The sequence below is a fragment of the Dreissena polymorpha genome, chromosome 6 (assembly GCF_020536995.1).
Source record: "Dreissena polymorpha isolate Duluth1 chromosome 6, UMN_Dpol_1.0, whole genome shotgun sequence".
Classification (NCBI taxonomy): domain Eukaryota; kingdom Metazoa; phylum Mollusca; class Bivalvia; order Myida; family Dreissenidae; genus Dreissena; species Dreissena polymorpha.
In genome coordinates, this window is record NC_068360.1 from 105121445 (window position 1) to 105133602 (window position 12158).

The 12158-nt window shown below is 34.8% G+C and overlaps 1 protein-coding gene across 10 annotated transcripts in view; it reads right to left on the minus strand.

Moving 5' to 3' along the window:
- The window catches only part of LOC127835388 (uncharacterized), a 34071-nt gene extending 30022 nt beyond the window's left edge, over positions 1-4049 (minus strand). For 7 of the 10 annotated variants that reach the window (XM_052361786.1, XM_052361785.1, XM_052361788.1 and 4 more), the window contains exons 1-2: positions 3894-4035; positions 1415-1460 (exon numbers count right to left, since the gene is read on the minus strand). The gene's annotated coding sequence lies outside the window, so the exon portion shown is untranslated. Of the gene's footprint in view, positions 1-1414; positions 1461-3893 lie in introns of all 10 variants that reach the window. The other 3 variants (XM_052361791.1, XM_052361793.1, XM_052361792.1) reach the window with 3 other exon arrangements.
- Positions 4050-12158: the final 8109 nt, after the last annotated feature.

Genomic DNA, 12158 nt, shown 5'->3' on the forward strand with positions numbered 1-12158 from the left:
GATGTTGTAATGCTTTCGACCAGTGATAGGATATAATAATGCGACCATGTATTTAAAAGAAAGTAGTGTAGCGAGTGATTATAAGATAATATATTTTAGTGTATTAACAAATAAGAAATAAAGAACAAGAAGAGGTGGAAATTGTATGTTTTTGTCAAGTATGACTAGGTTTTCTTTATCGAACGAGTAATGCATTGGTTTCAATAGAAAAGAAACCATATTCGCCAATGAGAAACAATGAAAAATGTTGGAAAAGATAATGTGTTATAATGTATAAAGATGTTAGTAGAATGTAAACATACAATGCTCAATATTGCAAGCATCATAGTGATATGAATTTTTGCAGAAGGACAGAAGATTATATAACGAATGAACAAAACAAAGTACAAAGAAACATATTTACACTAATAAACACAAATATGGGTTAGAATATAAGACAGATATATTTCCAACACCTAATCTTTCCTTAGTATCGGGGGTTACCGCCCCCAAACCTCCGCTTTGTCGATTGTGGTAAACAACTGCGTACCGGTAAAGTGCAATCTAGCCTGTTTTTGTAGTGTTTAGTGTGACCGCTACGGCATGTAAACAATAGCTTCTTTTAATTGTAGTGACATTTGAGTAATGCTATACTGCCTCCTTACCTAAGGAGAAACGTTTCGATGTAATGTTTAGACGATGTTTCATATCATGACAGTTTTTAATTGATTGTAATTTACATGCAATTTACAATATATTCATAATTCAGTTCAAATGATGTGCATCCAATGTTTACGGTGATTTTTGTATTATTAGCCAATGCACAATTCGGATTTATTCCTTTGGGACCAATCATGAAAGAACTTCATCTAAGGTCAAAAGTGACGTTAAACAGCTACGCCGAATAAACTAACCACTAGTAAGTAAAGCAATAAGTACCTTGACCACTATCTCGTGAGTATTATAAGTCGGACAGTGCTATTTTATACAGTAGGGACTAGCTTGATTAGTAAATGCATTTCCGGTAATATGATTTCTCGTTTTTTGAGTAATCAATACAATGACTGTATATTGTTCTTGTCTCATAATGGTACAAATATTTCAAAACCAAAATAATGTAATTGTATAGATAATGCATTATATTATATGTACTTAAAAGAAATTGTTTCGAACAAACTGCATGCTATGGTGTTAAATACATTTTTTTCATAAATGCATCGAATTGTTTATAAAGTCCTTGATACCACACTTGTTCAAAGGATAACATCGCTTTATACATACGCGTGTGCGTCAATATTCTTTTAAGCTGATGGCCGTGTTTAAGTATTACGTATTGTGTTACTATTTCTTTTTTTACGTGCAAATACAAAATCGGAAGTTTTTGTATCGCCAAACATTACTATATAATTTTCATATATGGAACTATTATACTTACATCATTTACATGCTTTTACTAGCGCCTCAGCTTGGAATGATGATGACTGCAAAAAAAAGATGATATGATTACCGATTTATCTAAGTTTGTTGTATCTGTTATTTGAATGTTCACATAACTAACACACATCCTAATGACATAAAATTATGTTTGTTTGCATTCAAATCGTTACGTTACAGCTACAATCTGAATGTATATTTCTTAAATTGCGACGTATAAATTGCTTTTAAATAGGTTTCTGTTTAGTGGCGCCCGACATTGTTGTATTGGCTATACAATGGATAGTTCTTTAGTTGCAACATACTTTTAAACTAGGCGATAATGTTTGGCAAAACATTAAAATAATACATTTACACCGTGATACCTGCATTTATAAAAATAAATATAATGGAAAACAAGTATGTTGTCCTTCTACATAAGTAAACATTGATAATCCCGTCAATCAAAACTGATATGTTACATCACTTTGTTTTGATTATGATAGTTTATGATATAATCAACAGCTTTAAATATTCAGCTTTACTGTAATTGATCATTTAATGAGACAACTTGTTTCCTGGGTAGGACCTGTACTTGGTGTCTTTAGGGTGAATAAAAGAACGCTCCCACATAAGCGATCGATACCGAAAGCTACCCAATCCATGACGCATAAGCCACCGAACTCGTTTTAAATCCTGAGGCTAAACTCTACCACAAAATCACATAGTTGAATGATAGTAGATCTCAAAGTTAGGATATGAAAAGCGCTTCTTTATCAAGCCATTAAATATTAGTATTTTCTGCCTTACATTTTGAACAATTTTATGAACACCATAATGTCTATGTATGTATAACAAAGCATGGTTATCAAATAAATGTTTGAATAACATTTTGTTGAACAGTTATGATATTATGCTTGGATACATAACAACAAATTATGGACGGTCAAGGCTGTCTGTGGATTTTAAAATCACAAACAATCGGATAGAAAATATTACTAAGTTTTAGTTTGTATTATATTTGCTTTATTTGCAGTGCAGTCAATTTAAACAAGAAATAATATCAATCCAGTTTTTTTTCTATTTTATTTTGTTTATTTTTGCGGATAATTCTAAGTATTTTATGTCAAGTTTGTATCGTATGGTTAAACTGTTAAATTGTTGACTGCTCATTTTTTTGGTACAATATTTAATTGATGAGATCATAAAGCACACATAGTTAAATCCACATATATACTCACAATCGACGGATAGTTCGTACAATATTTCGCAAAGTAAAGTTCACCAATAAAAAAACAAGTGTTCCTTAAACCAATAGCCACAGTTACAACGCTAGATGTGTTCTCTCAACAACGATTTAACGGGGTACAAGATACTTGTTTTTATTGTGTGTGTCACAAAATATTCCATGTGAATTCCCTGCGACGGTATCCGAACCTTAACGAGCGAACGCGAGATTGGCTTCAAGCAGCTCACGAGAACTACGACTTGCTTCCAACTCTGCCCGAAGCCAATCGCGAGCTTGCTCTTAAATGTTCGGATGTCGTCATGGGAAATGCACATGAAATATATTGGGAATATTTTTGGTTCTTTTTACAAAAACGAAATTATTTAAACCACCAAAACATTTACCAAGACTGAAAACAATGAAGTGTCTTTAATGATTAAGTAACATGTCTTGAAATGTTGATACTTTTATCAGTTAATAGGTGGCAATAAACATAACTAATTTCATCAAGTTATTACTGATCCTGCATTGTTAATTTGTTAATCTGAATTTACCGAAAATGCAGACTGCCTAATGTCATTGGTGTTGTGGACGGCATATTGATATCTGTCTCAAACCACATGCCAATGAAGAGACCTAAGTGTGCAAAAAGGGATTCCATGCACGAGCTTACAACCAGTTGTTGATGACAAACTAAGGTTATTAGAATTCAACAAGGAGAGATGTGTGTCCAACTGTCTTGTTCTTTATGTTACTCTCTTTTACTGGATATTCACACTTTTTGCCATGCTGTTTAATTCGTGTGCTTTAAAGTCTCTCGAAAATGACATTAAGTTAAAATTTCAAACTGCGTTACTGATGCTTCGGTAAACATGCACCATACTTTCCGCAGTCCTATATAATATAAACGGCTTTTAACAATTTCGTCCATGTTTTTATGTAGAACTGTAAACCTCTACACAAATATTGATACATTGATTACGATACCATTAAAAATCGTAATCATTTATGACACGGTAACCAGGAAACGAAAAAGAGATTATGCATAATAAACTTTTAAGATTTGTTCATGCATCAAGCAATAAACAAATATTTCACCACCGTATGGCGCATTAGAAAGCTACATCTAATAGGCTATAAATAACCTAAACATATTTACAATATCGGTTTGCACTAAAAGCATGTACAAATGATAGTCTTATATTCATAGCATCTGTATTACTGTTCATTGAAGCGAAAATGCAAAACATTCAACAACAGAAATTCGACTTACCAAATCAAATAAAATTTCAGCACAAGTTGTTACTAGGTTGTATATGAACTATAAAATAAACCTTCACAAAATGTCTAAACAAACATACACTTACAATCTTATCGAACATTACAAACACAACTGTCACAGTGCGATACAGATATGTCCCCATTAAGAATACCTTAAATCAGAACGATATCTTCAAATCATTTGGTATCATAACAACGAAAAAATTTAAATAACATTCACGAACTTCCGTCTGTTATCTCAAAGATAACAAATAAAACGAGATCGAAACCATATATTTACCTCGCGATGACTGAACATGATAATGTTGTATTCTTAATTTGAGTTTAATGCGAACGAATACTAAAAAAGAAAAACAAACAATTGTATGATGATATTGAAGATATTGATGATGTCACTGATGTCGATTATGTCGTCGATGATCATAATTGTTGTGGTGGTGGTGGGGGTGATGATGGTGATGATGATGATGATAATGAAGAAGAAGAAGAAGAAGAAGATGATGATGATGATGATGGTGACGATGATGATGATGATGATGATGATGATGATGATGATGATGATGATGATGATGATGATGATGATGATGATGATGATGATGATGATGATGATGATGATGATAATGATCATGATGATGATGATAATGATGAAGATGCTGCTGCTGATGCTGTTGATGATGCTACTGCTACTGCTGCTGCTGCTGATGATGATGATAAAAATGATGATGTTAATGATGAAGATTAAGATGAAAATGAAGAAGAAGAAGAAGAAAAAGAAGAAGAAGAAGAAGAAGATGATGATGATGATGATGATGATGATGATGATGATGATGATGATGATGATGATGATGATGATGATGATGATGATGATAATGATGATGATGATGATGATGATGATGATGATGATTTTTAGGCCAGTCTAGTCTTGATAAGGCTTAACAATCTAGCAATTGATAAACATGTATAACGCTTGTATCCTCAAATTAAACCCAAAACCTTCATCCTACCAATCTTGCCCAAAAGATATATTATCAGGTTCAATATAAAAAATGTTTTCGGACTAGTAAATCATATTTATGGACGTTATAGCATAGACAAAGATATTGACGTATACTTTATAATTTCCACAATATATTTTGAAGCCTAAATCGTATAAGACACAATGTAAGCAAATGTATGACGTGTATTACATAAGTATCGTATACATAGGATTGCATCTGAATTTCATTTTATATCGATTTGCCCAACATGAAGTCCAGATAAATATAAGGCTGCCATTTAATAAATTGACCTATTGAGAACATTTTGTCTTGAACGTCTGGTAAACGTATCAGTAAAGTATCGAACTTTATCTGTTTTGAATTGTTTAAAATACAAGAAACATATTCCTGAGTCATTTGTTGATTCTCAGTCATCATATAATTTAACGTTATCAATTTGTATTGTATAAACGAACACATAGGGTGTTGCATTACATGAATTTCTTTGCTATACGTATAGTAAATAATCAGAACCAATTTCATGGGTTTACACACGGGCTGGACAGAATGTAATCACACCGTTAAGAACTTTATTTTTGCAAATATCTCAAGTTATTGAAATACATTTACAAAACTATTTAGTTTACACAAATACTGTTGTTTGCATCGATACCTTAAGGTATAATAATGAATCCGTGAATACGTCTAAAATCGGCGCCACAATCTCACGTTGCGTGAAGCATTACCGTGTAGTATACATCGAAATTAGGACAATAAAACGAGATTATTAAATAAAGAAATTATTTTATATTTCACATTGCCATAAGCAGCATAAAAATCTGTCTTTTATGCACTAGTAAAATTCTTAAGAGAAATTGTTTTAAAATGTTATTTGAAATAAAGTGCGACGTACCGTCGTTTTTACACCCAGTAAAGTTAAAAGAAGAAACCACATGCAGTCACGTGATCTTGAACCCTGTATAAACAATTTGCCGTTTTCCTTTAATAAAAGGATAGCGGACAATAAAGTCTCTCCTTGCAATATTTATGGAGTTTCATTATCCCTACATATGTGATTTATTTATCTACACAAGTAAGGTATTACAAATAGAAGTGGTATTACGTATTATAAAAATAAAGATGATATAGAAACTGTTATTACAAATCTGATATTTGCAATTTATCTCGTACTATAAATAATGTTTATTACCCTCGAACTGCAGAATAAAAAACGTCGTGTTTCAAGTTAAAATGAATTTAAGAACATCGGAAAATGCATACTAATTGTATTGTGGACGCTGAAATGATTACGGCTCAACGTCCACTGTTTCCTCTTCATGTGGTTTCTTTGAGCACAAGCTAAATTGGCACGATACGTACCACCTAGACTGGATGGGAGTTTGGATTTGGCGTTCTTTTAAAAGTATACATAATACACGTTTCTGTACTCTCTAAAAAATCAAAGTTCATCTATGAAAGAAATTGTTAAGGTTTAAACATTTATTGTTGTTTTTCTTACGCATTATAACTTTTATTATTATTAGGTAAGGAATTGGTATGCATAAATAAATCAATGTCATGTTTTAGATTTGAGACTTCGAGATGGAACATGACGGTTTTGCGGATACCACTTTTTTGGAGAGTATGGTGAGAAAACAGTTCATTATGATTGTTTATTGGTTTGTACACGACATACGTTGTATTGTTTAAATCAATTCAGTTAAGAATTTTCTCTCAGAAAAGTTATGGTTATTGGGTTATGTATGTTCAAAATGTTGCATTTATTTTGGCGTAAAGTTGACGCTTTTGCATTGACTTATATAAGAAAAATATTAAGTAAATTGAGGCCACCCGAATTAGCCTGTGGGACACTATTCGCACATGCATTAACCCTTTTCCACGAGCGCGGTTCCGTTGTATGTGATGTGAGTATTTTTATGAAACCTGTTCATATCAACTTCACAGGAGACGCGTATTGTTTTAATCTATGACGTCTTTCAGATTATCGCAACTTGAGCCTAACTCTCTCCAAATTAACTGCTACCGACTCAAGGCTGTATCTCTTATGTGATAGTGTTATTTCATTCTGAGCAATGTTATTGACACATTTATTGGCATCCAATCATATACATTGTTACCATTTGTGCTTCGTAATAAAAAATTCAACATAAAATGATGAACTCGGGCAAATATGATTATTTAATATGAGAACAAAGAACCGAAATGATTTACAGACGTGTGTTAGTTTATCAAGGAAGGCTTTAGTTAATGGACCGTAAACAGTGTAATTCCTAATTTGATTTTAAACATACTTTTATGGAAACTATATGACTACGTTATATGTTGGTTTGTTTGATGTTGTTTTATAACAAGAAAGGACTATGTTAGCCAATAATTTACACAAATTTCAGTGAAAGCAATAACACATGAATTGACGAATTCCTGAAATCAAAGGACACGCACTTAAATGGAAACGGAATATTGCAAATTATTATTATGAATTCAACACTAAAACACATCGAAAAACGACTTACGCAAATGGAAGTCTGCACAGGCTAATCCGGGACGACATTTTCCGTGATATTCGGTTAGAAGAGACTTCGTTAAACGAAACAGTCCATAAAGCGGAAAGTGTCGTCCCTGATTAGCTCTGCTGATTTCACAGTCTAATCTGAGATGTTATTTTACGCACATATAAACCGCGTTCTGAGAATATGGGCTTAATGCATGTGCGTAAAGTGTCGTCCCAGATTAGCCTGTGCAGTCCACCTCTATGGTATTTTTAGTTTCAAGGATGTCCCTTCTTACCGAAAATCAAGATTAGGAGGAAAGTGTCGTCACTGATTAGCCTTTGCGGACTGCACAGGCTAATCTTGGACGACACTTTATGCACATGCAGTAAGCCCGGTTTTATCAGATCAAGGCTCATAGATTACGCCTACTTTACCCAGAGCAAGGCTGTTGTCATTTCTTCGCATATCGTGTGATTACTCACGTTGTATGCGCTGTTCATACGTCATTCATGCCGTGAAACCTCGTGGGACTGTCATCCTGGCACGGACCGGGATTCGAATTATTTGTGAATGATCACGAACCTTCAACTCACTGATCGCGATGGTTCTTTTTGCATAATTTTTTTTATTTTGCTATGCAGTTCAGCAAGTGAACACAAACTTCATCCATTTTGTTTACATTTAAATTATTTTATTGATTTTTATTGACGGTCATAATGGTAGGATATAGAATTTAGAAATAATCGTTTTTTAATGCGAATCAGATCGCATAATTAGGTACACATAGCGTACAGTCTTTTAGAATTTATTATCAAAATAAATGATGTGATCAGAAATATGATTGGCAAATGGACCAGATAATGGAAACGCCAAGAAAGAAATCCATTACACGTATAAACAATAAGATACATTGGAAAGGATGGACACTGGAAGATATAATCAACAGAATGACATGACTTGAGATGATGTACAACATGATTGATTTGTTACATGAAAATACAAAACAAAATTGTCTCGTTTTAGTTATGAAAATTATTCCCGCAACCCAACGAATATGTTCAATGCGTGAACAATTGATACACTTTTGGACCAGCGATACACTCCTGCTATGATACAGCTACGTTTATCTATCGTAGGCTAGCCATGTACAGCGATTTGAACGTGTTCATGTTTTGAAAATTCGCTGCGATTGCATGTCTCTGTATTTTTATTTTATTTTTGGAAGACAGTTATCTTTATATCAACATTGATTGCCCGAGTTTTAACATTATTGACAACAGGTTCGATTTATATATATATAACTTACTAATCTTCTAAACTTTTGCTGAATTTCGTAAACCGTCCTTTTCTGACCGCAATTTTTGATATATCGTTGGTGTGTTTATTAATGCATCTCTTACAAGAGAAACCTATATTGTTTCAGCTCTTATTAGTTGTTATCGTTAATGTTGAAATGCATGAATATGACTGGTAATTTATGATTTGAATAATAAAACAACAACCGGTAGCCGAAGAACACGCTATACCCCCCTCACACTAGGCCACGTTCCCACTATGTCCTCAAAAATATGCCAAGACGCAGTGCAAACGTGAGCAACGTAGCGAGGACGCAGTAGACACGGCTTTGCGCGTGGTACAATCTTCATGAACGTGAAGGACTTGGGTGAACTTTGAACATGTTCAAAACTTACGTGGCGAGGACGTGGTCAAATCAGGACGTGGTAAGAACTTGGTAAGGTCGAAGTGATGACGTAGCTAAAACCTAGTAAGAACCTCATTAACACAATACACGCGTAGTGCAGACGTGGACGAGTGTGTGACGTTCGCATCACGTTGTCTCTAGATTATTACTACGTTCATGCTACGTCCATCGAGTTCTGACTACGACCCTTCCACGCTAGTGTTGCGACAATGATACGTCTAAGGTACGTTTGCAGCAGGCTCTAGCCACGACCATGTCACGTTCTGGTGGTCGAGTATAAAAACTAGATTCATTTCCCTTTCACTTCCATTTCAATATAGAATGGACAACCAAGAACTTCTCCAGCATGTTGCTGTATTGGCTGGACAACAGGCTCTTCTCAATGGACAGGTAGCACTATTGCTTGTGAGAAGGACAAGGCGGAGAAGCAAAAGAAGACAGCACAGGACTTGTTGAGTGCTGCGTTGGTTGTTAGCAGAAAGAAAGCTGCAGTTTGGCCATTATGACCGACTTATGACAGAATTAAGAATGGAAGATCAGCAGTCATTCTTCAATTTCTTAGAATGCCTCCTGAAATGTTTGATAAGATTCTCAACCGAGTTTGTCCAAGATGTCAGAAGACAGACACCCCATGCAGGAAAGCGCTGGATCCAGGTCTGAAACTTGCGATTACGTTACGACACTTGGCATCTGGCGACAAGTACCCGTCCTTGCAGTACGCCTTTAGAATTGCTGGGAACACAATATCTTTGTTTATTCCTGAAGTGTGCCGGGCAATCGTTGACGAATATAAGGGCGAAGTCATATTAATATGTACGACTAAATTTATAAAATCTTAACTATGTTGATTCATAGGTCATACTGCAGTTAATTTACAATACAATTTGGTCGTTCCATGAGAAAAGCTGTTATAGTGATACCTACGTAAAATGCCGTCTCGCATAAGCCTGTGCAATTCGCACATGCTAATCCGAAATACTACTTTCCTCTTTCATTGAATTTTCGTGCAGACATAGAACGCGGTGGGAACGTGATGGGCGCGTGGTAAGAACGCAGTGCTATCTTGGCGGTCGTAGTAGCAACCTAGTACGAGCGTAGTTAAAGCATATCAAGAACGTGTTGGATGTGGTATCCGCCTGAATACACGCGCAATAAGAACATAGTGGGAACGTATTGGACGCAGTAAGAATTTATCGCAAACGTTGTATGAGCGTAGCAGGAATTTGAGACATGCATTTTTTACAATTTTTACCCCGTCCTCGCAACGTCCTACGACATTTGCAGGACGCAGCGCGGTCCTCATGAACGTGGCCTAGTGTGACGGTGCCTTTACTTTCTGCCCTGTCAAGCGTGATTTCAATGAATTAATTGTATATTATTATAGTGTGATTAAAACACAGAGAATTGACAAATCTCCGATTACTGTCAGAATGGTACTTACGGTTTAAAGTGAGTTTTTGAGTTGCATGCACCTCGGTTAGTTGATACGTGGTCCTATACATAGAAAAAACGCCCCAAATACATAGGCGTTACTATGCAAGTGATGCAGTACAACAGCAGCCCTTTAACATTGTAATGTGTTATTTAAAATGTCTGCTGAGCCTGACAATCGAGTGCATACAAGATCAACCTGTCCATTATATCGTTGTGGGTCACACATATTTTGCATCCTTAAATCGGATGATTGCAAAACGGTATTTAAAATGCCATTCCGTGCCTTTTGCTGCTAATGAACAAGCTCGGTGGGACAAGATTGACTCAATATACAGGAATTATTAAAACGCTAAAAGGCCTGGCGTCTTGGAATTTGCACTGTCAATTAAGCTAACACACTTAAGCCCAGTTAATGACGTCATCAGTTATAGGGTAAGTTGGTCCTATTCTGGTACAAATAGGCTTAATGCATGCAATCCTGAAGACCGAATGCCTGTCTGAAATATCGGTGCAAGCGACTTTGTAAAAGGTCCTTAAAATTACGTTTTACTCCTGAAATATTTTCTAGCACATGATTATTTGACTCCTGTTTTTATAATCTACACGTAGTTAAATCCCCGAAGGCCACTTATATTTCGCGCCAATCGACATTACTTAAAGCCACATACCTTGAAATGAAAGTAAATTTAAGTATTAATAATTAACATATTTAATTTATGCCAAATATAATATATCTAGTGGTTACAAGGTAGAAATTCGTCTTTTTGCGCTTTAAAACTTAACAATAATCGCGTTTGTTGAAATGGACGTAAACGTCTATAAATCCTACTTTCGGTTTTAAAAGCGGAACCGTTTGAAAAATAATAAATGACTTGCCAACTAGGCTATATATTTAATTTTATCTATGCCATTTAGAATATATCTGGTGGTTACAAGGTAGAAAATCCGTCTTTTTCGCGCTTTAAAACTTAAAAAATAATCGCGTTTGTAGAAATGGACGTATACGTATAGATATCCTACTTTCAGTTTTAAAATAAAAAAAAATATAATAAATTACTTGCTAACTAGGCTATAGATTTAATGACACTTTCACACACTTTCAAATTGCATCTATATGTATTGATTACCATGTATTTCATTTCAAGGTGTGTGTCATTAATCGGATGGTCGCAAAACGGTATTTAAAATGTAATTCCGTGCCTTTTGCTGCTAATAAACCACCTCGATGTGACAAGATTAACACACTATATATACATGAATTATTTACACGCTTAATACTGTATTGGAGTTGGTTAAGTTAATCTAGCTTAAACGCGACACACAGGTAATGACGTCATCAGTTGATGTTCTAGAGGCTAAATTCACCCTCTTAGTCTTGTTTTGGGAAAACTGCGCTAAATACATGTGCATAAAGTGTCGTGCCATATTAGCTAAACTACAATTCAGGCGCACTGCATAGGCTAATCAAGGATGATGCGCGTATTAATCTCAGTGAGCCGTTGCTGATTTAATTTACGGTTCATTAGTTATTTATACAGTTGGTACTCCAGTGTATATTACCAATCAATTAGCCCTGAAATAACAGCTGGTCGAATTAATTATTAAAGTAAGCTCTCTCAAAACATCAATTA